Source organism: Sus scrofa, chromosome 4 (genome assembly GCF_000003025.6).
Source record: "Sus scrofa isolate TJ Tabasco breed Duroc chromosome 4, Sscrofa11.1, whole genome shotgun sequence".
Classification (NCBI taxonomy): domain Eukaryota; kingdom Metazoa; phylum Chordata; class Mammalia; order Artiodactyla; family Suidae; genus Sus; species Sus scrofa.
In genome coordinates, this window is record NC_010446.5 from 13,492,914 (window position 1) to 13,517,012 (window position 24,099).

The 24,099-nt window shown below is 40.5% G+C and overlaps 1 long non-coding RNA gene across 1 annotated transcript in view; it reads left to right on the forward strand.

Annotated features, from left to right (window-relative positions):
* Nucleotides 483-24,099, forward strand: part of LOC102165543 — a 603,985-nt gene continuing 580,368 nt past the window's right edge. The window contains exon 1 of the long non-coding RNA XR_002343107.1: nt 483-1,756. This is a non-coding gene — a long non-coding RNA (uncharacterized LOC102165543). The remainder of the gene's footprint in view (nt 1,757-24,099) is intronic.

Genomic DNA, 24,099 nt, shown 5'->3' on the forward strand with positions numbered 1-24,099 from the left:
TTTTAGCATATATGTAATATTTAGGTCTAATCATTTGCAAAAGAGGATAAGGAACAGGCACTATGAACTTTTGTTTAGAGACTCTAAAGGGCTATAGAGACCCTGCTCAGGCTATGCACCTAATGATACTCACTTTTCATGGCTCTCCAAGACCCTCCCAGCTTTGACAATGGCAAAGATAACAGATACTCAATTCCAGCCCAGGCATCTGTAGTTGATCTCTATTTAGCTCCCTTGGTAGAGATACACAGATTGTGAATACCTTGACCTGGGGAAAACCTAGGTCATCTCATGAGAATTAATTGAACAAAGTTTCAATCCCTGGCCTTGCTCAGTGGGTAAGGATCCAGTGTTGTCCTGAGCTGTGGTGTAGACTGCAAATGTGGCTCTGATCCTGCATTGCTGTAGCCATGGCACAGGCCAGTGGCTACAGCTCTGATTCAACCCCTAGCCTGGAAACCTCCATGTGCTGCCCTAAAAAGACAAAAAAAAAAAAAAAAAAAAGAATGCCAGAAAATTTGGGGCCACTATATGGAAACAGAAGGTTTTAGGGAGTGGAACAGGATAAAGGGAAGAAATGTACAATAGGAGAGAGGTCGCATGAAGCCCTGCTGCTTTTCTATCCATTTTGCCCAGGCCAGCTCTGCTACTAGGAATAAATCCACAGGCCAAATTATTCAGAATCACGTGTACTGGGCCAGAAATGCATTATTTAACTTTTTTGCAGGAGATGTACTTTTTAATTTGGTTTTATTTTAGCCTAAAATTACAATATTAAATTTTAATATTCAAACATTAGCATGAGTTTGCACTCCCTGAAAGTCCACCCACCTCTTTCCTCCAGCACATGCAGAATGACAGTAGAGAAGGGCCAGACACAGGGAGGTGGAGAGAGGGCTGAGGCTGCTACTCCTTTCCCTGCACCAGAGTGGGTCATGTATCTTTGAACTCACCACTTCCCTTCCCTGGGGCTCAGTTACTTCCTCTGCCAAATGATGGAGATGACCTAGGAGTTCTTTAAAGTGTTCTTTCACATATCGGCTACATCGCCAGTTCCATCTCCTGCCATTTTCCCACTGCTTCCTCACACACCTACACCGCCGCGTTGCTTGGATTCACTCACTCTCGGACTCATCTCTCTCACAACTCTGGCCCCTCTGAGCATCCCTCGGCCAAGAAGAGCCCTTTCCTCGTTCACTATCTGGCCAACGCTGTATTCACCCGTTTATTCTCCACCAGAGCAGTAGCATAAGCCTACCACATCTGGGAAGCCCTCTCCTGACTCCCAAGCCACAGTAAAAGCCCTCTTTCGCTAAGTCCCAAGGACCTGAGAAAAATCACTACCATTTAATGATTAGAGGGAGCTGTAATTGTTTGGCCTTCTGTTTGCTCCCTAAGATTGTGAGCTCTGGGAGGATAGAAATAGATTTTTCACTCTCAGCTCCTTTCTATCATAGCACCTGACAGTTCTCGCATTCTTGAGCAATAGCAGAAGCTTAAAGAACGTCCAGTCTAACGAGACACAGAATCCGCGTCTAATCGAAAAGGAAATCTCGCGAGAAGTGGGTCTTGCCCCGTGGGCGACGGCCACGCAGACCGTTATTCAGCCGTTAAACTGCTGTTGCCCCGCCCCTGCCTCCTGGCCGCTGGCGTGGAGCGATTTCCCACCTTTTCTGAGGTTCCAGAAGCTTTTGTTGGCTCTTTCTGCTGCCCTAATAGATGGAAGGTGCCCCGGTTTCTCGTTGGTCTTTTAAAGGTAAGGGCAGGTGTGCCGAGTTCCTTCCCTTTTACAAAACGACCTTGCTTTGTCTTAATTAACTCTGTAGGGACCCCGGCTCCAAATAAGCTTGTTCTGTTGAGCTGAGAGGTTAGGGCCTCAGTGTGTGAATTTGAGCAGCACAGTTCCAACCATAAAACCAGCCAAACTGGTGAGCCACATGCTGGGAGCTGGCCGGGGTCAATCAGGGTTCTGGGGGCTCTCAACGCCCTTCTCAGCACCCCACCCCCACCCCCCGGTCCCCTGGCGGGGTCCCTGCACGGTCCCAGCCTCCGCTTCTGTGGTTCAAATGAGCGGACATCGCACGCCCTTCTAGAGCTGCGATGACAAATAAACAGGGCAGAGCTGGGACAATATGTGGGACATCAAAGCATAATTCAACATACTTGTTTATATTCCTCCTTTTGTCCGCACCAAGAAACTCTTTGCAGATAAGGACATATTCCAATCACTCCAAGAGGCAACTGAGCAAAACGCACGCACGCATCTGCCCTTGGAACTTTAGTTTCAACAAAACCTCGTGTATGAAAATAAATAACATGGACACATAAGATAAAGGAGAGTGCTAGAAGCCAGGAGGGGACAACCCAGGTCCTTCCCTCTTCTTTCCAGTGTTTATTATACCCTCATTGAGAACACTCAGGCATAGTTTCTTACAGTTACTCTAATCTAATCGTGCAAGGCAACTGCTTGGATAGTTTTATTTTTTATTACAAAATAACAACTGCCTGATTTATTTGTGTGTGTGTGTATATTTATATCTTTCAAAGTTGGGAATATCATCACATACTTTTTATTCAGTAAAAATCTGTGGTTTTTTGTAAAAAGTAGGCTTAGATAATAAGTGCCATTTGATAATTCCCCATATTAACAATGCATCTTGAACATCTTTCCATGTTAATATATATTCTACTCTATGTCATTTCAAATGGCTAGTTTTTTTGTTGTATGAATGAACCATGATTCATTTAACTATTCATAATTGATGGGCAATTAACTTCTAGCCAGCTTTGAATTATTATGCTATTATTAGCAACCAGTGCTTGGAAGAGATCTTTAATCTTTCTATATCTCCCTGCTCATTCCACCAATATGATTATTTATCTTTGGGTATATAGACCAAAACTGACAATAGCTGGGATGGTAGAGATGAAAGGGACAGGCTGTTCATAGAGCTATGTTCATAATATTTTTGAAAATCCTATGCAATGATTTGTAAATTTATCTGGAGAGACTTATGCTATGTGCCTCAAATGAATCAGTTACCAAATGGTTGCTGAAACTTCTAGCAGGGCATTCCAAAACAATGGAGAGAGAAAAAATAATAGACATCAGAATAAGATGCAAATGAGTGGCAGAGGAATCTGGAGAGGGTTTTTGATTGGAAGGAAAACTGGCTGAGGAAGCAAGAGTGAGTCAAGATTGAAAGGGCAGCAGACCTTTCCATAATCAGCATAAAGGGGACTCATGCAGAAATTTGTTGCATGAAATCAAAATTAATGCCTTAAGTAAGAAGTCACTTCCTGATTTTTGGTGCTTTTGTCTTTATAGAGCTTTGTGAAAAAGGGCTGGGAGACAGTAGCCAGGATTTTGGACCTGGAGTGTCAGCTGATTTTGTTGTACAAATTTAAGCAAGTCTATTACTGTCACTGGCTGAGCTTTCTAAATATGTAAAATAAGAACCCTGGATTAGAAAGTGAATAAGGTCCTCTTAGATTCCATTTTTTAAAAAATCCTGGATCTTCTAAGATTTCACAGGTAAAAAACAAACGTCTTCATGGATAAAGAGTCATACAGAGGCCAAGAGGTTAAAAGTGCAGAAATCAGGACTTGCTAAACTTTATTAAGCATCTGCTCCCACCTCAACAATAATCCTATCACTCCTGCCCTCCCTTCTGGGTCCTGTCAATTTACTATTCAGATCAGCTGACTAATTTTGTCTGAAAAGGGAGTGGAAAATCTCCCTGTCATGGATACACTTTTGATTTGATGGATGAAGCTTAAGTTCCAAAGAGAGTGTTAGGCAGGAAAATCCAGCTCTTTCAAACTAATTACTGCATATCTGATTTATTTCCCTCCTTAATGCTGTTTATTTTGTTTTTATTCAAAATATAAAATTACTCCCTGAGTTGGGAGATTAATGACTTTTTTCTCCCTTAGCAGCAGATCATTTGTGGATCCAGGTTATAAATTGAAGGTTAAGAATCCATGACTCATTGTTTTTTCCTTTTTCATGCAGGATGTCCCCTGAGATTAACTTTTTTTTTTTTTTTTAAAGTTACAGACATTACTGTCTAATTATTTGCAGGCTTTGTTTTAAGGAAAATGAATTTTTTTTGTGTGTCTGCTATACTCCTGGAAAAGTTTATATTTTGATAAACTAGAATTTTTAACATTATTGAGCCATGGCTTGATGGATCATAGTTTTGCTTGCCTGATTCATTCATTCAGTTAACAAGTGTGCACTTTCTGTATGCTTACTCTATATAAGGAATGTGAACATTTTGTGTCTTGGATGCAGCTAGGCTCTGCTACTGAGGTTAAAAGGAGAGGATATAGAGGGAGAGAATTGCTTCTTAGGTTGATTTGCTCTGTGTTTGGAGTGTATTCATTTGTTTATTATGTATTCCCTCACTGGCCCATCAAACATTTGTAGTCACATATTGTGCTGGGGTTTTACATAGTATAGTGCATTTGGCATGCATGCATTCATTCATTTATTCATTCATTCAGCAACAACAAACAACAAAGCCCAATCCCCTACTAGGTGTCACTCTCCAACTGGTCTTCCAGATGTGGATAAAGAAAGGGAAACAATTATGAAGGGCTTTGATATTCTTAAGGAACTTTGACTTAATTTAGTATCTTCTTTTCTTTTATCTGTGTTTTCTGGTATTTCCTAGCCATTTAATTGGGACAGGTTAGTTAACCTCTCTGTGCCTCAGTTTCCTCATGTGTTAAATGGAGTATGCACCAGTGTCCAGTTCAAAAAAATAGAATACACTACAGATAATATCAGTAGAGAGGGATTTAATGCAGGGAATTAATTACAATCTTTTGGAAGAGGGAGAGGAGTAAATGGGAGAAGAGAATCAATCAGAAGTGACAAAGTGCTAACCAGCCTTTGGCAGGAGCCCAGCCTGCACCTATTGCTTGTCTGCAGGAGGCGCTATTGCTGCTATTGATCAGGAGGTCCCTGTAGCTGTGTGGATTAGAAGCTAAGCTCCCATTAATGCTGCTACCACTTGGGGAAACAGAGGGAGAAAATCAAAACAATGCAAGAACAAACTTTTCCCTTTCTCCAGCATTCTAGTCTCTCCTTCCATTGGCACAGAACCCAACCAGAAGGCAGCTGACCAGTGAGCCTAGGAAATGTAGTTTGTAGGCTTCTATATGCTCTGCAGTATAAAGGAAGACAGAGGAGGGCAGGAAGAAAACTGACAGCTACCAGACAAACCAGCACAAATGGGGACAATAATGGCACCTACCTTACATGGTTGCTGTGAGTTATCGAGTTAAAGTATGCAAAGCCCTTTAGAACAACGCCTGATAAATAGGAAGTGGTTGTTATTAGTGATCATTACTGTTATCCAGTGACTCCAGAGCATCGGAAGGGCATGTAAATAGAGTAGTAATGGAGTCAGACTTATATTTGGGAAAGCTTAGTGGGGGCTGTGGAAGAGTATGAACCGTAATGGATCATAAGGGACCATATAGAAGGTGGTTGAACTACCTCTGCAGCAATATGGATGAACAAGAGGGAATTGATTACATGGTAATAGAATTTAGGCAATAGAATTATCTTGATTTAGTAATCAGTAGGAGGGTGCAGAAGGACAGTAGTTCCAAGATGCTTCTAAATTTTGGCTAAGGGTGATTGTATAGAGAGTGGGTGGTCGTATTATTCATCGCTATGTCATCAGGACAGAGATAAAGTATGTCTCACTGACCATGGACTCTGCAATTAGGATAATGCATGTGGTCTATGTGTGTACTTATTTACTGAATGGTGAACCAATGAATAAATTATCTGATTCCCTCACTATTAAAGAAAAAAAATTAAACTATGGAGACAGTAGATCATTTTCTCACAGTTCTATAGCTAGTGAGTGGCAAAGTCACACACCTGAGTTTTTTCATGTCCAGTGTAATTTATGGTGACCATGCAGACCCCACACAGACAACATAACACTGCAGACACAATCATTGGTCTCTGTACCAACTGTGATCCCGGAATAGCTAGAGTTCAGATTCCTACATTTTAAGAAAGAAATTAGGGAAGTGTATCACCTAGGCAGGTTATATTCATACAAATAACCATGATGGCTGCTAACATTTGCACAGGGCATTTTTTAAAACAGAAATGGAGATCAATTCTATTAATTGTTATCTGCCCAGAAAGTCTCTGCTAGGAGCTGAGATGTGCCTTCAAATAAGATGCATCCCTTCCCTCAAGGATCTTGTTATGAGGGTCAAGATCTTCACAAATGTATGTTTCAGGAGATTTTCTGTACTTGAAAAAGTGGGATGCTGGGAGAATATAAGAAAACTTCCTCTGCAACACCAGACCCATCTCATGGTGGGCACTGTTGCTTCTGGGATTTCTTCGTAAACAGAACAGACTAGAGTCAGAGTGCATGTGAAGCCAGCCTGGGTACCATACCACCCAGAGTGAGGTCTGTAGATGTCCTATATCTGAGTCACTTAGGATGTTTGCAAGAATTGTGATTTCTTGGGGGCCAACCAAAACCTACTCAGTCAGAATCTCATGAGGTAGGAGCTTCCTGCAAGAACATGCTTGAGAAATTCTTCTTCTGGTTTCATCAAGCCAGGACCTTCAGCTGTTAGCCTACCACTAATTAGATCCTTCCTGAAAGGCAAAATCAGTCTCTCTCCTCCTTTAATCCCTTTTCCTTCCTCTGGACCCTCCTGTTGTGCATGTTATGCACATCTGTCTGTTTAAATGTCTCTCCACTAGCCTTCACTTTGTGGTGATATGAGTCACTGTTTAATTGCAGTTCCCCAAGTCCCACAGGTACATGATTAAAGTCCCTAAATATGCTTTGCCTTCTCTTGATTCTAAATATCTTCAGAGCTAGTCCTTACTTGACCAATCTTTCCATGTCTTCATTTTGTTGTCCCTTAATCATCTTCCCAAACAGCCCAAATGTATTCTCTTCCAGGAGTCTTTTCTGTACCTCTCACATGGCCACAGGCTCTTCATTCTTCCTTAACCTGAGTTATTCTCTTTCTATTGTAACTTTTTCTCTTTTTAGCTGCCTCTTCTGTCTCTCATGCTGGATTCGGCACTCATGTGATGGGAGGGAACCAAATCGGGTTCTTGGTACACCCAGATTGTGGCCTGTAAAGTAAGTATACATTGAGTTAAAGGGCAACAGAGCTGACCAACTAACTAACTACATGCTTTGTCCTGTGATATGTGAGCTTGAGCCTGTGTTCTGGGAAAGAGGAGGTTGAACTTTTACCTCCAGGCCATGGTGCCAGTTTAAAAACATCTGCCATTTCTGGACAATGTGTCCTTTATCCCAGGGCTGGATTAGCCTTGTTTTATCTTTATACCTTTGGGTGATTATTCTTGTTTGAAGAGGGTCTTGTAGGTAGAGGAAAGATTCCCACCAGGACTCAAGGTCCTTTCTCTGCCCTGTGTTACTTGACCCTGGAAAGTGGTAATGCAGCTTTTTCCTTTCCCTAGTCACTACTGAGGTCATGCTTCTCTACTCAGAAACGGAAGCTTGTCTCCAGCACACCCAGTCATTTGTTTTCCAGGATTTGGAGCAGAATTAATTAGCTTGGAAAAGCATGTGGACAATGCTAAGTATTATTAATGATGCAATTAACGGTTCCTTCCTGCAGGGGATGGGTGGTTCCTGGCTCCCTGGTCATTCACTTTTTTTTTTTCAGGGCTACACCCACAACATATGGAATTTCCCAGGCTGGGGTCCAGTCTGAGCTACAGCTGCAGGCCTACACCACAGCCACAGCAACTGGGGATTCGAGCCAAGTGTGTGATCTACACCACCGTTCATGGCAATGCCAGATCTTCAACCCACTGAGTGAGGCCAGGGATTGAACCTACATCCCTGGATCCTAGTGGTTCATTAACTGCCGAGCCATGAAGGGAACTCCCTCTGTACATTTCTTAAAGATGATTGTGTTTTTTTCCATTTTCACTCTAACAAGCTCTGCTTGGTGCCCTGAGTCTCTGTGCCCAGTTAGTGCCTGGCAGAGTTGTTGCCAGGGCCTCACTTGTATCAGAATGGGACTCACTCATACATTCCATGGCAGAGAAAGTGGATGGACCCAGGCATATCTCCTCAGCAAGGCAGGAATAACCTAAAGGATGCCAAGGGGAAGCAGAAGTAATATGAATTTAGCACATGTAGAAGTAATGTGAATTTAGCACATTCACATTAACTCTGTTGTTATGTCCCAGTAACTCTGCTCGGTGCTTTTGCACACTTTATTTAATCCTCATCACAGCCCCATAAGGTAGACATTGCTATCCCTATTATACAGATGTAAAAATGGAGACTCAAAAAGGTTAAGTGCATTGTCCAAAGGCAAAATTCTAATAACTGTCAGAGACAGGATTTAAACCTAGCTTTGTTTGACTTTGAAATTACTAGTGCTGAACCAACATGTAGCATTGATATAGATTCTCTACAATGACTTAGTAGCAGAGATCTGCTTTATTGCATGTCTTGAACACCAGTTTGTCCCCTTCCCCACCTCAGCCCCTGTGCCTTCTGTCATCCCCTCCATCCTTCGTACTTGACTTCACCTTGGATTTCACTTTCCATGCCTATCCCATTCAGCTTTTTCCTCCTATTTTGTCAAAATTCCACCAGAATCACCTCCTTGTCTAGATTCCTGTGGCAAATGAAAGACAATTCCAGTTAATAATTAAGACTTGTTTTGGAGGTAGTGTGCATTGAGATCAAATGTCAGCTCTTTTTTTTTTTTGTCTTTTGTCTTTTTAGGGCCGCACCCACGGCATATGGAGGTTTCCAGGCTAGGGGTCAAATCGGAGCTGTTGCTGCTGGCCTACGCCAGAGCCACAGCAACACCAGATCCGAGCTGCATTTGCGACCTATGCCACAGCTCATGGCAATGCCGGATCCTTAACCCACTGAGCGAGGCCAGGGATCGAACCCGAAACCTGGCCCCTCGGATTCATTTCTGCTGTGCCATGATGGGAACTTCAAATATCAGCTCTGTTAACTGATAACTGTGCACCTTGGGAAATGTCCTTAACCATTCTCTGCCTCAGTTTCTTCATCCCTAAATTGGGGATAATGATAGTTGGCTTCATTGTTGCTGCTTCCCCCAATCCCAGTCCTCACTCTCTGCATCTCTCCAGCTGTGTCAAGCATCAGCTTTCCAGGGAGCCTTATGTGGCCTGTTACATTGAGTTAAGAGTGCCCCTTTTGTGTTCTGATATGCCCTGAATGCTTGCTTGCCTGTTTATGCTCACTACATTATAAGTGCCTATTGCTTGGCTTTTGACTAGATTGTAAGCATTTTAAAAACAGAAACCATGTATTATTCACTTTTGGGAATTGCCAATCACCAGTATGAGTCCTGGCATATGGTAAATCTTCAATTAAAGTTAGTTAAATAAATGCGTGAATGTATGCATGAATGGAAGTGATCCTTAAGTTGAATTTTGAAAGATGAGTGGTTCTTGCCAAGTAGATAGGAAGGGAGAGAGAAGGAAGGGCAGTCTAAACAGAAGGGGTTGTATGATCTGAGACTTGGAAGTGTGAAGCATTTGAAGATCTTTGGGGAACTGAGAGTGGCTGGAGCCAAGTGGGACACAGGATGTAAGTTAGGGAGACACGGCGTTGTGGAGCAGAGGATCAACACTTCAGAAATCTTTAGTCTCAGGATCTACTGAGGCTTGAAGGGAACAAAATATTAAGTTCAGCTCGAAGGATATTTTGTTGTTCTGGTTTGTTCTAGTTGAGTTACTTTAGATAATGCATTGATTTGGTCACACTTTGAAACTGTTCCAGTATGCGTATTTGTAGAAAAAACAAACAAAAAATACTTTCGATTCGAGTCACAGTTCAAGAAAAAAAATAGCATGCTTCTTTGATTAAAAAAAGCACTTAAAGCAACTTTAAGTTTCTGAAATAGTATCCATCACTAAAACTATTGTGTCCTCCCCACATTTCTGGGGCTCCTGTGATATGAGTTGTACCCCTCAATGAAGTATCAGAAAGGGGATGTCTGCCCCTCCCTCTGATCCTTTTGCTTACTTCTCCCTAAGGAAAAAAAATAATTGTCTGATTGATGGAGTTTTATTTCCACTGGCTCAGAGTTTTTCACTCTGAGTTGGTAACTAACTAGAGGTCATGAAATCAAGAAAGGTTGAGACTTACTTTACATCAAGATGGAGAACATTATAAATATATTTTCTGAAAACTTTTATTTTGGGTGTGTGTGTGTGTGTGTGTGTGTGTGTGTGTGTGTGCTGGGTCACAATATAAAACATATCTTTTGTTGTAAGTCTTGGCCAAAACTTGGTAAACCTCTGTACTTATTGGCATCCCTTGACTGCAATGGATCATTACAAGCCATTGCTCCTATATGGTTTGCCTGTCTTGACTTTTTAAGACCACTTGACCTGCTTAATTTGTGGGATGTTTACTCTGTTTGTTTCATCTTCAATGTAGTAAGGACATCTGGATCCAGGGCCTCCTCCAGAGGCAGATCTAGAGGCCCAAGGCTTTCCTGACCCTCTGTTGGGATCATTGGATTGGAGCCAGGCTGAGGTTCTCCAGGTTTTTTCAGGCAGAGGAGTGTAAGTCCTTATTTGACGGAACAGCTATTAAGGAATTGAATGGTTAGTGTCCTGACAGAAGCAGCAGCTCAGCCATGAAGACCATCAGGGGCTGAGATGCAGCCCTCACATTATCTGCCAAGCCATGCACTTATGGGGCTGGTCTCACCAGCAAGAGAACTGTTTCTGTTATAGCTAAAGTTTTCCCTAAGTGTTCTGATGCTTTGTAGACTCCACCTGAGGTGGGGTGGGGGCCTAGACTTGAGAGATAAAATATATAGCACCTCCTTTTTGGCAGCCAATCCAAGCTGTAGTTCTCCAATCCAGCATCATCCATGATGAAGTTGATATCTCATCTCCTAGCTGACCTTGGTGTCTCTTATCAATGGAATCCAAACTTAGAAAATGAAGGCTTGTAATGATAACCCCTGAGAAACCATAACATCTCTGTGACCACTTAATGAAGGGTTACTTCCCCATTCCCTGCTTCCAAAGGAAGCTGCCAAAAAGAGTTACCTGGTGCTTTCCAGAATAGGTGGAGTTAAGATATGAAATTTGTGCTGATCTATAGGACCCCTCTTGGTCAAGCAGGTGGATGTCAGATGGTCCTACCCAGAAGAAAAAGTGAATCCAAAATTCTCTTTCTACTTAACTCTATTCCATGTGGAGTTAGCCACCAGATGTTCCTGTTGTACTCAGAGCTCTAGGGAGGGTAGGGATAGTTTGCTCAAGGGGCCCAGAGAGAATGTCTTCCCTGCCTCTTCCTAGCTTCTGATAGTGGCCAGAATCCTTGGTGTTTCTTGGTTTGTAGACATCCCTCCAGTCTCTGCCTCTGTCATCACATGGTGTTCTCCCTATGTGTCTCTCTTCTGTAATTGAGCCCCAATTCCCTCTTTTTATAAGGACATAGCCACTGGACTCAGGCCCACCCTAGTCCAGTATGACTTCATTTTTTTTTTTTTTTGTCTTTTTAGTGCTGTACCTGGGGCATATGGAGGTTCCCAGCTTAGGGGCTGAATTAGAGCTGTAGCCACTGGCCTATACCACAGCCACAGCAACGCCAGATCTGAGCATGAGTCTGTGACCTAAACCACAGCTCATGGCAACACTGGATCCTTAACCCACTGGGGCAGGGATCAAACTTGCGTCCTCATGGATGCTAGTCAGATTTGTTTCCACTGAGCCATGACGGGAACTCCAAGTATGACTTCATTTTAACTTGATCACAACTGCAAAGAGTATTTCTAAATTCACTGGCAGTAGGGGTTAGGATTTCAGTATAACTTTTCAGAGGACACAGTTCAACCTACATCAGTTTCAGAAAGGTACATGGAGCTAGAACTAGCGGGATGGCTTTGATGACTGCGTTAAGCACCTGGGAATTCCTGCACATGTGAAATGAATAAGAGTTAGGGTCTTACAATAGGATATTTGATTTCCCTTTTACAAAACTGTACACTCTGAGAAGTGACTTGGGGACATGAATGACAATTCAAATAACAAAGGGATATTCTTGTTAAAAAGATAATAATCACCTCCCATTTTCCTGACAATTAAAAGAGAATATGTTTTGTTCTCCGAGTTCTGATTTCTATCATGTCACACTTTCCTTGAATATCTAAATAAACTAATTCAAGACCCCATTCTATATAAGTGAGGAAAGTCCAGCATCCTCCCCAAGATTTCTGAAGATTCTTACCATTCTCCAAAGTACTCCAGTAAGAGGCTGTTCTTGTCTTTAATGACCTTGTTTTTTTTTTTTTTTTTAAATAATGGCATATAGTTACCACAAAAGACATCCATTAGAGTTAGTTTACTGATATCACTCTTTCTAATTTCCTTACCCATTCCAAGGATATATTTGCAGCCTGGTTCTCCTTAGGTCCCAGCCTGGCATTATTTCCTGGGATTCAGTCCGTCTCTATAGTAATTCTCTTAGCTCTTCTTTTTCCCACTTCCCAGGACTCAGTCCCACAGTTTCCAGGACTGAGGATTGGATATTGGAGTATGAGGAAAACTCCTTTTATTTTTCAGAGCACTTTCTCTCCCCTTTGTTTCAACTTCCTCCTTGCAGATCACAGCTGAGATATGTGTCTTTCCTAAACAAAAAGGACTTTGGAAGGCTTTCTGAAATTGATGAGCCATTTATCATATACACTCACTTTAAGCAAGATGGAAATTATGGGTAAAAATGTTTTAAATTCTCTCATCCCCTGTTTTAAAAAGGGTTCCAGCACTCTCTCTATGAGCAGCATCTTCTAGAAGGGGGAGAGAGGTGATGAAGTGTAAAGCATGCAGTAGATGATTGCAGTGAGTTGATAAATATTGGCCCTTTCTGTGTCCTACTTACCTTTCTTACCTCCCCTGTAAACAAGGAGGAGAGCAGGGTCAGGGCCCTGGTGCTAAGGTTCTGTCCAGTCAGTAACACTGCTGTGCTCCTAAAGATGGAGGACTACTGTCTTGCCACAAAATTTCAAGAGAAACTTGGATACTTTTTTTTTTTTTTTTGCAGCTGTCCTTGGTATCCAGCATCATGCTGAAACTTACTTCAGAAATCTTACAGGCAATAGTAGTGTCAGCATTACCGTGAAGTTATCGTGGGGTAATTTATGCTTCTTTCAGGCAACTCTGCCTTCTAAATCCCTAGCAAATCCTCCCCATTTTTTGAGACCATGATTTCACTGGAAGAGTCTGGGTCATCTATCACCATCTTCCAGATTCAGCAGGTTTTAAGGAGCCCAGGAGCCCAGTGTGCAGCCTAGGAAGGGGAGGATGTTGGAAGGAAACTAATTCACTCAGTCTGTGTGGTCACAGAGAGGGAAGTTTTATTGGCTCTGCTCTTTTTAAAATTTAGTTTTTATTTTTAAGGGGTCCATGAACATGGTCTAAAGAGTTAACTCATTCTATACGGTTTAAGAAAACAAATCCAAAAAGCTGTGTTCCACTTCTTTCCAGTTCCCAAGTTTGCAAAGACAACCGCCTAAATCATTTTAGTCCCTTTTGGGGGCATATTCTTCCATATCTCCAAATACGACTTTTTGGTTTGGGGGTTTTAGCTTTTCTTTATTTGGTATCCAGCCTAGGATATAAGGATTTAGACATCTTTCATACTTTTTCTCAAAACTCCCACTACAGACATGCAATTTCCCCCTTTCCTTCCCTCCTATAGGTTTTAGCTAAGTGCAGTGAAGTAAATATCCAGTGTGTACATTATTTAAAATATATAAATGTTATTTACAAGAAAACCATATAGTATATGAGAGTTACATTTCTTTTTGGCACAGATTTTTGTTTTTGTTGAATTTATTGATTACCTTTCATATTTCTTTCCTATGTTGTACATCTCACTAATAATCCCCGTTCTCCCTACTTGCCTGAATGTCCTCTGACAAATAAAGAGGGGGAGGTCCTCTCAGTTACCTCTGCTTGAAGTATATCCAGAGCCTTGTCTATTTGGGGACAGAGCCATCCTTTTGTCTTTCCCTCATCATCATTCTGGACCCTTTTGCTTTCTGCTATTCAATCTCTTGTCTCCTCCACTCCTTGAATCTCTTTCTTGTTTTATTCCCTTCTTCACATGGAGCTCATCCTCAGCTTAAGTTTCCAAAGAAAAAGTTCATTAGAGTTAAATGAACATTTTTGAATATTATGTGTCTGAAAATATCTTCATTGTACCTTTACTCTTAATTTTAGACTTAAGCTGTGTATAGAACACTAGGAATCATTTAATTTTCTCAAAATTTTAAAGTTGTTCCTTCTGGACTCTGTTGTTAAAAACTATGTATTCTAAAGCCATTTGTATTCTTGATATTTTGCAGAAAAATGACTCTCCACCTTTCTCAGGAAATTTGTTGGATTCCCCCAACCTCCACCTTTTCTTTCTTTTTTTTCTTTCTTTCTTTTATTTGGATTTTTGGAATCTTTAAAAAAATCTTTTAAAAAATCTATTTGCTAAGTATTAATTAAGTGGCTGTTTTACTTTGAAAACTCATGTCCTTCCATTGTGGGAAAATTTCTTCAATTATTTTATGTGATATTCTTCTTTCCATTTTATCTGTTCTCTCTTTCTAGAGTTGCTGTCATTTGGATGTTGCATTGCCAGGATTGAAACTTGGTTTTCTTGGAGCTCCCACTGTGGCTCGGTGGTTAACAAATCCTACTAGGAACCATGAGGTTGTGGGTTCGATCCCTGGCCTCCCTCAGTGGGTTAAGGATCCGGTGTTGCTGTGAGCTGTGGTGTAGGTCGCAGACGCAGCTTGGGATCCTTAGTTGCTGTGGCTCTGGCGTAGGCTGTCAGCTACAGCTCTGATTAGACCCCCTAGCCTGGGAACCTCCATATGCTGTGGGTGCAGCTCTAGAAAAGGCAAAAAAGACAAAAAAAAAAAAAAAAGAATAAGAAGTTTCAATAATTTTCAGTGTAGGAGGGTTCCCTTTTCTCCACATGCTGTTCAGTACTTACTGTTTGTAAACTTATTAATGATGGCCATTGTGACCAGGTGATACCTTACTGTAGTTTTGAATTGCATTTTTCTAGTAACTAGTGATGTTGAGCACTTTTTCATGTGTTTTTTGGCCATCTGTATGTCTTCTTTGGAGTCTGTTTAGATCTTCTGACCATTTTTTGATGGATTTTTTTTTTTGATATTGTGTTGTCTCTAAACAAAATCTTTACCCATTTGAGCCTCATTTAACTGTAAAATGGGATCAGAGTAGCTCCTTGAAAGTTACATGAGATCAAGCATATAAATTGTCTTGCAATAAATACATACTAAGTTTAGTTCCTAGCTTTCTTAGAACCCACAAATTAATGTGTTTTATAATTAAAACATGAAGAAGTCAAATAAAGCCTTGAAATTAGACATAGGTGGGCTCGTTTATCATCTCAGCCTCTTCTTTCTCTGGGTATGGCGGAGTAGCAAAACAGCCTTCCACAATGATCCTCATGCTGAAGAGGTGGCGCTCCAGTTCCCTGGGTTCTCATCTTTGGTTTACCAGTGGAGCCCTGGCTTCTTGGCATTTTCTGTTTCCCCTTGTCTGATAACTCATTTGTTTTATTCCCCTTCTTGGCTGGGGTTTCAGGCTAATGAGAGAAATCGCATGTACATAAATCCATTGTTGTCATAAACCCTAGTAGTTTTGCTTTTGTGGCTTAATGGTGACTGTAAGAAGGGAAGAATAAATTATAGTTGGGTGGCTAAATGGTATGCATTACTCCTTATGACTTTACATTTAGGTTCGGGAGGGTAACATTCTTTGCACTGCACTTAAACTTTAGGGGGAAGACTTGCCAACTAGGCAAGACTTTCCAGTCTCATTTATATGCATCATTGTTTCACCCTGAGTTCCTCTGCATTATAAGCATACACACACACAAACACACATATATACATACAAACACCCCCACACAAACATACATACACACACAAATGTACAAGTAAACACACACACACACACACCACACACACACACACCACACACACACACATGCCTGCAACCCCCCCACCCCCCACCCTACACCAAAGTCTTCAAAGTTTGGTTCCTTGACTGACTAAGGACCTCTGCTTCTCCCAGAACAGAAATTCCTTTTCCCAAGTCAATGGGAAAACCATCATCATTTTTAACTTTTTGTTTTCTGCAATGTAAGACTACTGGCATCAGAAGTATCAGGTTCGCATGTTAAAAATGGAGAGTCCTGGAATTTACTGTCTAAGAACTCAGTTTTTTGTGATACAAACCTTTTTGGCCTTTAGGCTCACTTCTCATGACACTGTTTTAAATGCATACAACTAAATACATAAGAGCACAAAGGAAACTAATTATACAGCTTTCTATCTCCTGTAATCGAGTATCCTTCCTGATGTAGTAATATATATGCTAATTAAGTAATATATAAAATAGCACTTAGCATCAAGTTTAGCAACTTCAGTTATTTTGGAGTAAACATTATTTGGAGATATCTGAAACAATGGAGATGAGACATCAAAATGTGGTTTCTGTTGGTGACATCATAGGTACTGCTAATACTATGCTACTTTGTTGCCTACTTTCAAAATGCTAAACTTCAGTTAGAGGTTAATGAAAATAAAGATGTAAAATATGTCTCATTCACGTGCAGGGACTTCCTGAATTCTAAGTATGTACACCAAGTTAAAACAAAAAGAAAAAACAACAACAACAACAACAAAAAGAACACCCTCCTCCAAATCTATTGAAGTAGAGTCTCAGTAAGGAAGCCTAAGAATCTACATTTCAACAAGCTTCCAGAACAGGAGAACCACATCAATGCAGTGTTTTCTAAACAGGTCACACTTTTAAGCCTCTGTGTACTTGCCCCTGGGCTGGACCCATTCTTCCCGGAAGCTAGTGAAGACTGTTCAGCTAGCTCATGTCTTGCCAAGCCTTCCCTGATAATGTTCTTTATCCCCTAAGCTACCCAGTCAGGTTTATTAACCTCTTCTATCTATCTCCATAGCACTTCTGGAATGTACTCATCCCTCTCCTCCATCTTCCACCCCATCATGGAAGGGAAGGGTGGGACAATGTGTTATGAATTAATTATATTAATTATTAGCAGGAAAAACCCAAAGAGCACATGGGTCCTGGACAATATATTTGACATTCCTACTAACATAATTCAATTAACAGAGGATCCACAAAGTGATGGGCATTTTTTGGAGTGAATTTTTTGGATCATTTATCTTGCCTCTCAGCTCCCTTTCATGAGTTTGGGATTTCATGAGTTTAGGATTTCCAAGCATATTCCTTGGCAATCTTGATCCTCTGCAGAATGTGGTCATTGGGCCCTTTCCCACTTAACTTTTTTTTCTCTTATCCCTTTAATTGCACACTTATCCCTTTAATTGCATCACTCCCCCAATCCATTGTCAAGCAGAGTCCACTTTTCATTGTTAGTTATTCCCTTATTTGTTTGTTTCTGCTGCTGGGGGCATAGTAGGGGCCTTGGGTTTGGGGGGTAAAGGTGAGAGGAGGAGCAGAGTGGGACAGTGCTCTGGTCTCCAAGTGGATTATATTTTTTATCTTTTTTTTTTTTTTTTTGGTCTTTTGTGTTTTTAGGGCCACACCCACAGAATATGGAGGTTTCCAGGCTAGGGGTCTAATTGGAGCTGCAGCTGCTGGCCTCCACCACAGACAGAGCAACATGGGATCTGAGCCGCATCTGTGACCTACACCACAGCTCACGGCAATGCCGGATCCTTAACCTACTGAGTGAGGCCAGGGATTGAACCTGCAGCCTCATAGTTCCTAGTCAGATTCGTTTCCACTGTGCCACCGAAGGAACTCCTATTTTTTAAAAATCAGATTTTTATTCCATAGAAATCAGCTCCTATAGACACGTCTTCTGTAGCTTATTATGTTGAAGAGAGATATATTCCTCAGTTTTAGTTACATTACCGAGGTCACAAGCTCTGGGAAGGTAGGGAGTGAGGAGAATGGTTAGGAGAGAAAACTATCAAATCACATGGAGTTACTTCTTCAAGTGTTTGTCTTATCTTTCTTATAAGACCAATGTCTTTCACAGCAGAGTCTGCTATTTAAAAGCAAGTGATTTTTTTTTTCCTGTTGGTCAAATTAAACTCTTTAAGTTGAAATTCTCTGATTCAATTATAATAACATTTCTGTTACAGAACTATATTATATGAAGCATTTCTCATATCACCTCTATCACAGGTGTAGTCAGTGTTCAGTAGAGAAGAAATTTATTGGTATATGTCTTTTATTGCCAGTATTTAGCAGAGTGCTGGCACATAATAAGTGCTCAGTAAACTCTTAAGGACTTGAAGTGCAAAGAGATAAAAACCTGAGAATCTGGAAATTTAGGTCCAAGTGCCACCTCTGCTACTAACTTGCTTTGTGACCTTAGGCAAAACTCCTATCTTTTCTAGAGTTAGTGATCTCATCCATCAACTGAAAGGATCTGTTTATATGATTTCAAAAACATGAGTTCCAGTGTTTCAGAATTAACAGGGAATCTTAAAATAATAACATCATTATGATCATCATCATCATAATTAAAAGCATTAGCAATTGCAGATCTCCACCTAAAATTTTCACAAAGAAATCTATATTTTAGTTTCTGAGTGTGATTTTGATTATCAGGTTGAGAACTCCTATCCTAAGGTCCTCTTACCTCATCTGTCAAAGATTATATTTTTCAACAGTAAAAGGAATTATGCAAATGGTCTTAGAACAGAAAAATAGAATATGGAATCTTTCCCATAGACTGAATTTTTATATCATGAGAACATACTTTTATTCCTATAGGCTCTACCCCCTCTTTTAGTCAATAAATGTCTGTTTCAAGCTGACTCTACACCAGGACCTGTAGACGAACCTGGGATCCTAGAGGAAACAGCGCAGGGTCTTTCCCTTGGAGAAAACTGGGAGAGGGGGAGAGATAAAATGCAATGGGCCCAGGAGCTCAGAATTCAGTCTTGGGTATTTAGATGTGGCCTCCTAAAGGAAGTCAAATATAGCTGCCTTCTCTCTTCCTTTTCCAAACACAAAGGGAAGCCTTCCTAAAAGTATCATGGCTTCTTAACAGCAAACATACTAAGTGGAAACACAACCTGCAGATTGATTAAACATCTAAAACTCCCCTCTGTGAAATGGCAAAACATAATTAAAACTTTGATGCTATTAAATTAGAGGGGAAAAAAAAAAAGACCATGCTTCTTTTTTTCCCCCGTAAATGGCAGCTGAATGGAATTCTTAAGCATCCACCAAGTGCTCATTATAGACTCAAGCCAAGCTTCTTTTTGATTTCCAAAGGAGCAGGAGGGAGTCGCTCCAGAGTTGCCAATTCCATCACTGGGTAGCTTGGGGCAGGGGTGGGGGTCTTTTTCCTAACTGCATCATTAAAATTTCCCTAGCGTGGACAGAAAAGTTATTAACTAGCCAATGAAAAATACTTAAATGTCATTAAAAAGTTTCAGCACTCTCATAATTCTCCTTAATGGTGCAAAAATCAGCTCTGGACTCCAGTTCTGAGATTGCATTTTCAAAGAACCCTGCGAGGGAAGTCTCAAATTACCCAATTACCATATTTATTGCCAGATTCTGTTTTCTAATCCCTGATGACTTTGTCAGATATATTTATGTGCTGTTCCTTTTCTTCTTTGGCCATGGGTATTGAGCTGGGCTTGTTGCAACTTGAGTTGGAGAGCCTTTTGGTTACAGATAATAGAAGGATGGCTGGGCTAGAATGACCTGCAAGGCACACCCTGCCAGAACCAAACCAGAGGGGAAACTGTGGCTGGCTTCCAAGTGATCATTAACAGCATCAGAAACGCCATATTGTAATTGTAACGGATATAAATTAAGTTGCACAAATAATTTGGCTCTTTTCCTGTTTAGAGGACCCAGGCCAGGAGCCCCCCAGAATTCAGCTCCAATCAGAGAGAAGCAGTTTCTCTTCACTTTTCCTTATTTGAAGCTTAGTTATACAAAAAGTTTGTTATCACAAAGAGGGAGGAAATAAATTAAATGGTAATCATGCATTGGTATCCTGTGATTCTGTCTAAGGGAAAGGATGTCTGTGACTCTGAAAATTTTAAAAGAATTGTAGCCTGATTTATGGATGCCAAATTTCTATAGTTTTATACAGTTCAGTGGGCAGCATGGTTCTGGTTTTGTTTTTGTTTCTCAGGAAGTTGGGCACTATTAAAAAAGCATAACCCCACTTCAGCTCCTTTCAACCATTCTCTGTGTCACTTGCTTCCCTGGAAAAAATGCCTGATGGGCTAAAATGAACATAACTTGACTTAGCAGTTTCTGGTCTATTTTCTTTTGCTTCTTCTCATTAAATAAAGATAAAAGAGAGCACATCTACACACACAGCTAAACAAAATAAAATAGAAAATCAGTTCTTGAGAATGATTTCTCTTTTAAAGATCAAATATAATATCTGGAAAGGCTTTATGTTTACATACTGATTATGGCTAGTTTTAGTATTGTTTTTGAATTATGATATTCTTAGCAACTTTTTCTCTAAACTAAGGCAGTATTTTTATATATATCCATTTTCCCTTCTTTCAGGTTAAAGACTGTGTTCCTTTAATGGCTGAGTCATTTTCATATATCATTTCAAATTAAGATATTTTTATCTACATTCTACCTAAATTCTTGCAGTATGCTGATGTATTACCCCCCCCCCAAGGTGAAAGCTTATTTTATATATGCCTGTTATTTTTTTCAGAAGGCCCAGTTGATTTAATCCCATATAGATGCTGCACTTAGCACTTAGAACTATTCTTAGCAAGGAGACCCTTTGCTTGCAATATGCATATAGAGATTTGTTCCATGGAACACACTGAAAAACTATGATAAAATAACATGTCTGTTAGCTAAAAGCACAGAAAAAAACTCAGGTCTTCTTAAATGTGTCCAGTTATAACCATAAACCAATATGTAAATGATAATAATGTCATAAGCCACAAAAGCTAAATTGGAGCTTTTGTATTTAGAAAATGGAAGAAGTAAATATAATATTTATTGGGCATATACAAAGGCAAGGGACTGTGGTCAGTGCTTTCCCAAAGTTCTGTTACTTACTTATCACAAGAATTCTGCAAGTTTGGCCTAATTATCCCAGTTGGATACTTATTCATTTATTGATTCATTCTTTATTTGTACATACACAATACACACTTCAAACACACACAATAACACACTTATTTCCTGGATGCTGGTTTTGACCAAATGCTCCACTTGGCTCTACTATGCAAGGTGAGTCAAGCCTATCTTTGAGGTGCATACAGTTTAGTAGAATAGGTGGGGGTGAGGATGGAAGGGAGCAGAAAGATAAATCCTGAAATGCCTAGTGCCACTCCAGAGATATGAATGAGATGTTGGTGGAGCTAAGAGCAAAACCTGGAGACACTGAAAGATCAAGAAACTTTCTCTCCTTTTTTCCTTCTGGATAGAAACTACAGAGAACAAGGGCCTTTGGCTAAGAATTTAATTGAATCCTTGCTAGGGCAGCAGTTGCACTGATTCTTGCAGTAATGAAGGAAGCAGGCCTGGCCTTGGGCTCTGTTCTTTTTCCCTGAAAGCTCCAAGAAATCTAATTTGGAAAAGGGGGAGGTTGAATAAAAGGAGTAAACTCTTCAGGATGATGTGATTTACAGATGCTATGGATAAAGATGAACTTTGCAAATTATAAAGCACTTCCAGAATACTTATGATTGAGATTTCTCTCCCCAAATTTTTCCTTGGGAGATTGTGTATTAGGCATGTTTTGCCTAATAAGTGTGTCTGTACTTTAAGACATACATAAAGTACAGGGGGAAGTTGTGAAGGGGTAGGACTTGGAGGGTGTGAGAATGTTTAGACCATGCTGGGAAAACGTCTTCCCCTAATCTGTGAATTGTTAAAGGCAGTCAATGAAGGTTGCTCTGTGATGTTTTTCTGACATCACCTCTGACACCAAACGTGTTTTTTTTTTTTTTTAATTTTTTTATGCCAATTCTCCAAATCTCCAGCACTAACTGGATGTCCAACAATTCAATTCAGTAACTACCCAGAGTTAGTGCAGACCCCATAAGACTGCTCCTGCTCCAGACACCAAATGCAAATGGATGCCCAGGCTATCCACATTTCTGCCCAGCTGTCTACAAATTTGTAGGTGCTCTTAAGTCCCCCATGTCAGGTCCTATAATTCACTAAAATTACTCAGAAAATGCTTACTTACATTTATGGTTTATTATAAAGGATAGAATTTAGAAACAGCCAAATGGAAAGGATTCATAGGACAAGGTAGTGAGAAGTGGGGACTGGGAAAGCTTCCATGCCCTCTCTAGGTGTACCAAACCTCCTAGCACATCACTGTGCTCTTCAACTCAGAATCTCTCTGAATCTCCTTGTCCAAGAGTGTTTATAAACCAATCTCAGAGTTCCCCTTGTGGTTCAGAGCTAATGAACCCGACTAGTATCCATGAGGATGTGCATTTGATCATTAGCCCAGCTAAGTGGGTTAAGGATCCTGAGTTCCTGTGAGCTGCAATATAGGTCTTAGAAGTGGCTTGGATGGATCTGGCATTGCTGTGACTGTGGCATAGGCTGGCAGCTGCAGTTCCAATTTGATCCCTAGCCTGGGAATTTCCATATGCTGTGGGTGTGGCCCTAAAAAAAATAAATAAATAAAAATAATAAATAAATAAATAAATAAAATAAACCACTCCTCACCCCTCCCTTCCTTCCTAGAGGTAAGGGGTGGGGTGGTGAGTGCTAAAAGTTCTCACTCCCTAATCACCTGTTTGCTTGTTCTAGTGACCAGCCTCCATTCTGAACTATTTAGGGACACCCAGCATGTATCATCTCATTAGCATAGGCTCACGTGTGGTCAAAAGAGTCCTTATAAATCATAAAAGACACTCCTGTCACTTAGGAAATCCCAGGGGTTTTAGGAGCTCTGTGCCAGGAACTGGGGACAAAGACCAAATGTATGTTTTATTATACCTCAGTTGTATAATAGTAGAGGAGGGAAATTTTAAGGCAGATATCTGACTCTTGCATCCTGCTTGTGATTCTGCATTATTTCTCTCACCTATCTTTGGTGTTACTACACTATTACACATTTAAAGAAGATCCAAAACTCAGATAGTAGTGTAAGAAGAAATGACAACTCCAGGGAACCACAGTGGCCTCTTAAGACTCATACTCCAGAGCTCCAGGGTGGGGAACAGATATGCGGTGGGAAGGGCCTCCCTCCATGCATAGTGCCTTAGGTCATTCACTGCACAAGACCACCCAAGCAATGGCAAGTGGAGATTACTGGAGATTGAAATCTAGTCTGCGTTCTGCTTCCCCAAGAGTGTATCTGGTATGGAACTGTTAGGGAAAGTCTTAATAATTTCCTCGTAGTTGCCATTTGGGTTAGCTCTGTGTTGCATACGTCTAAACAGTGGTTATGAAGACTAATTTATAATAATATAGGAAAAAATGTTCTCACCAGCTGAGAATTGCAGTATGTGAAATTGTTGAACAATGTGAATATAACTGCATAATGACTGCATCTCTAAAAAAATATACTCAGGAAAAACAAGACCTGAGATGAGATTGTTTCTTTTCCCTTTTATATCCTTCTTTAGCAAATTTTCAGTAATGTGACTATATTGCATTTATAATGAAAATAAATATTTTAAAACAAAATAATGCAATGCTATTTTTATTTAGCTTTCTCAAAGACAAAGCATGTGTATGTGTAATGTAAATGTGTACTGGGCTGGAGGAGGCAGAGACAGAGTTATGGCATATTCCCAAATGGGATTAGTGAGAAGTATGTGAGCTAGAAATGGTGTGAACCAAGGGAAGATTGCCTTATGTACGAAAGATTGGCTATGCATTCTTTCCTGCCAGTTCCCTATTCCATCATACACTTATTTCAACAAGTGAAGATATACTCTGTGCAATAAGTAACTCTGTTAATATGAAAATGCTTCCTCTATGAGGATTGAGCCTTATAGACTTAAACTACATAAACTTATGTGCATAAACT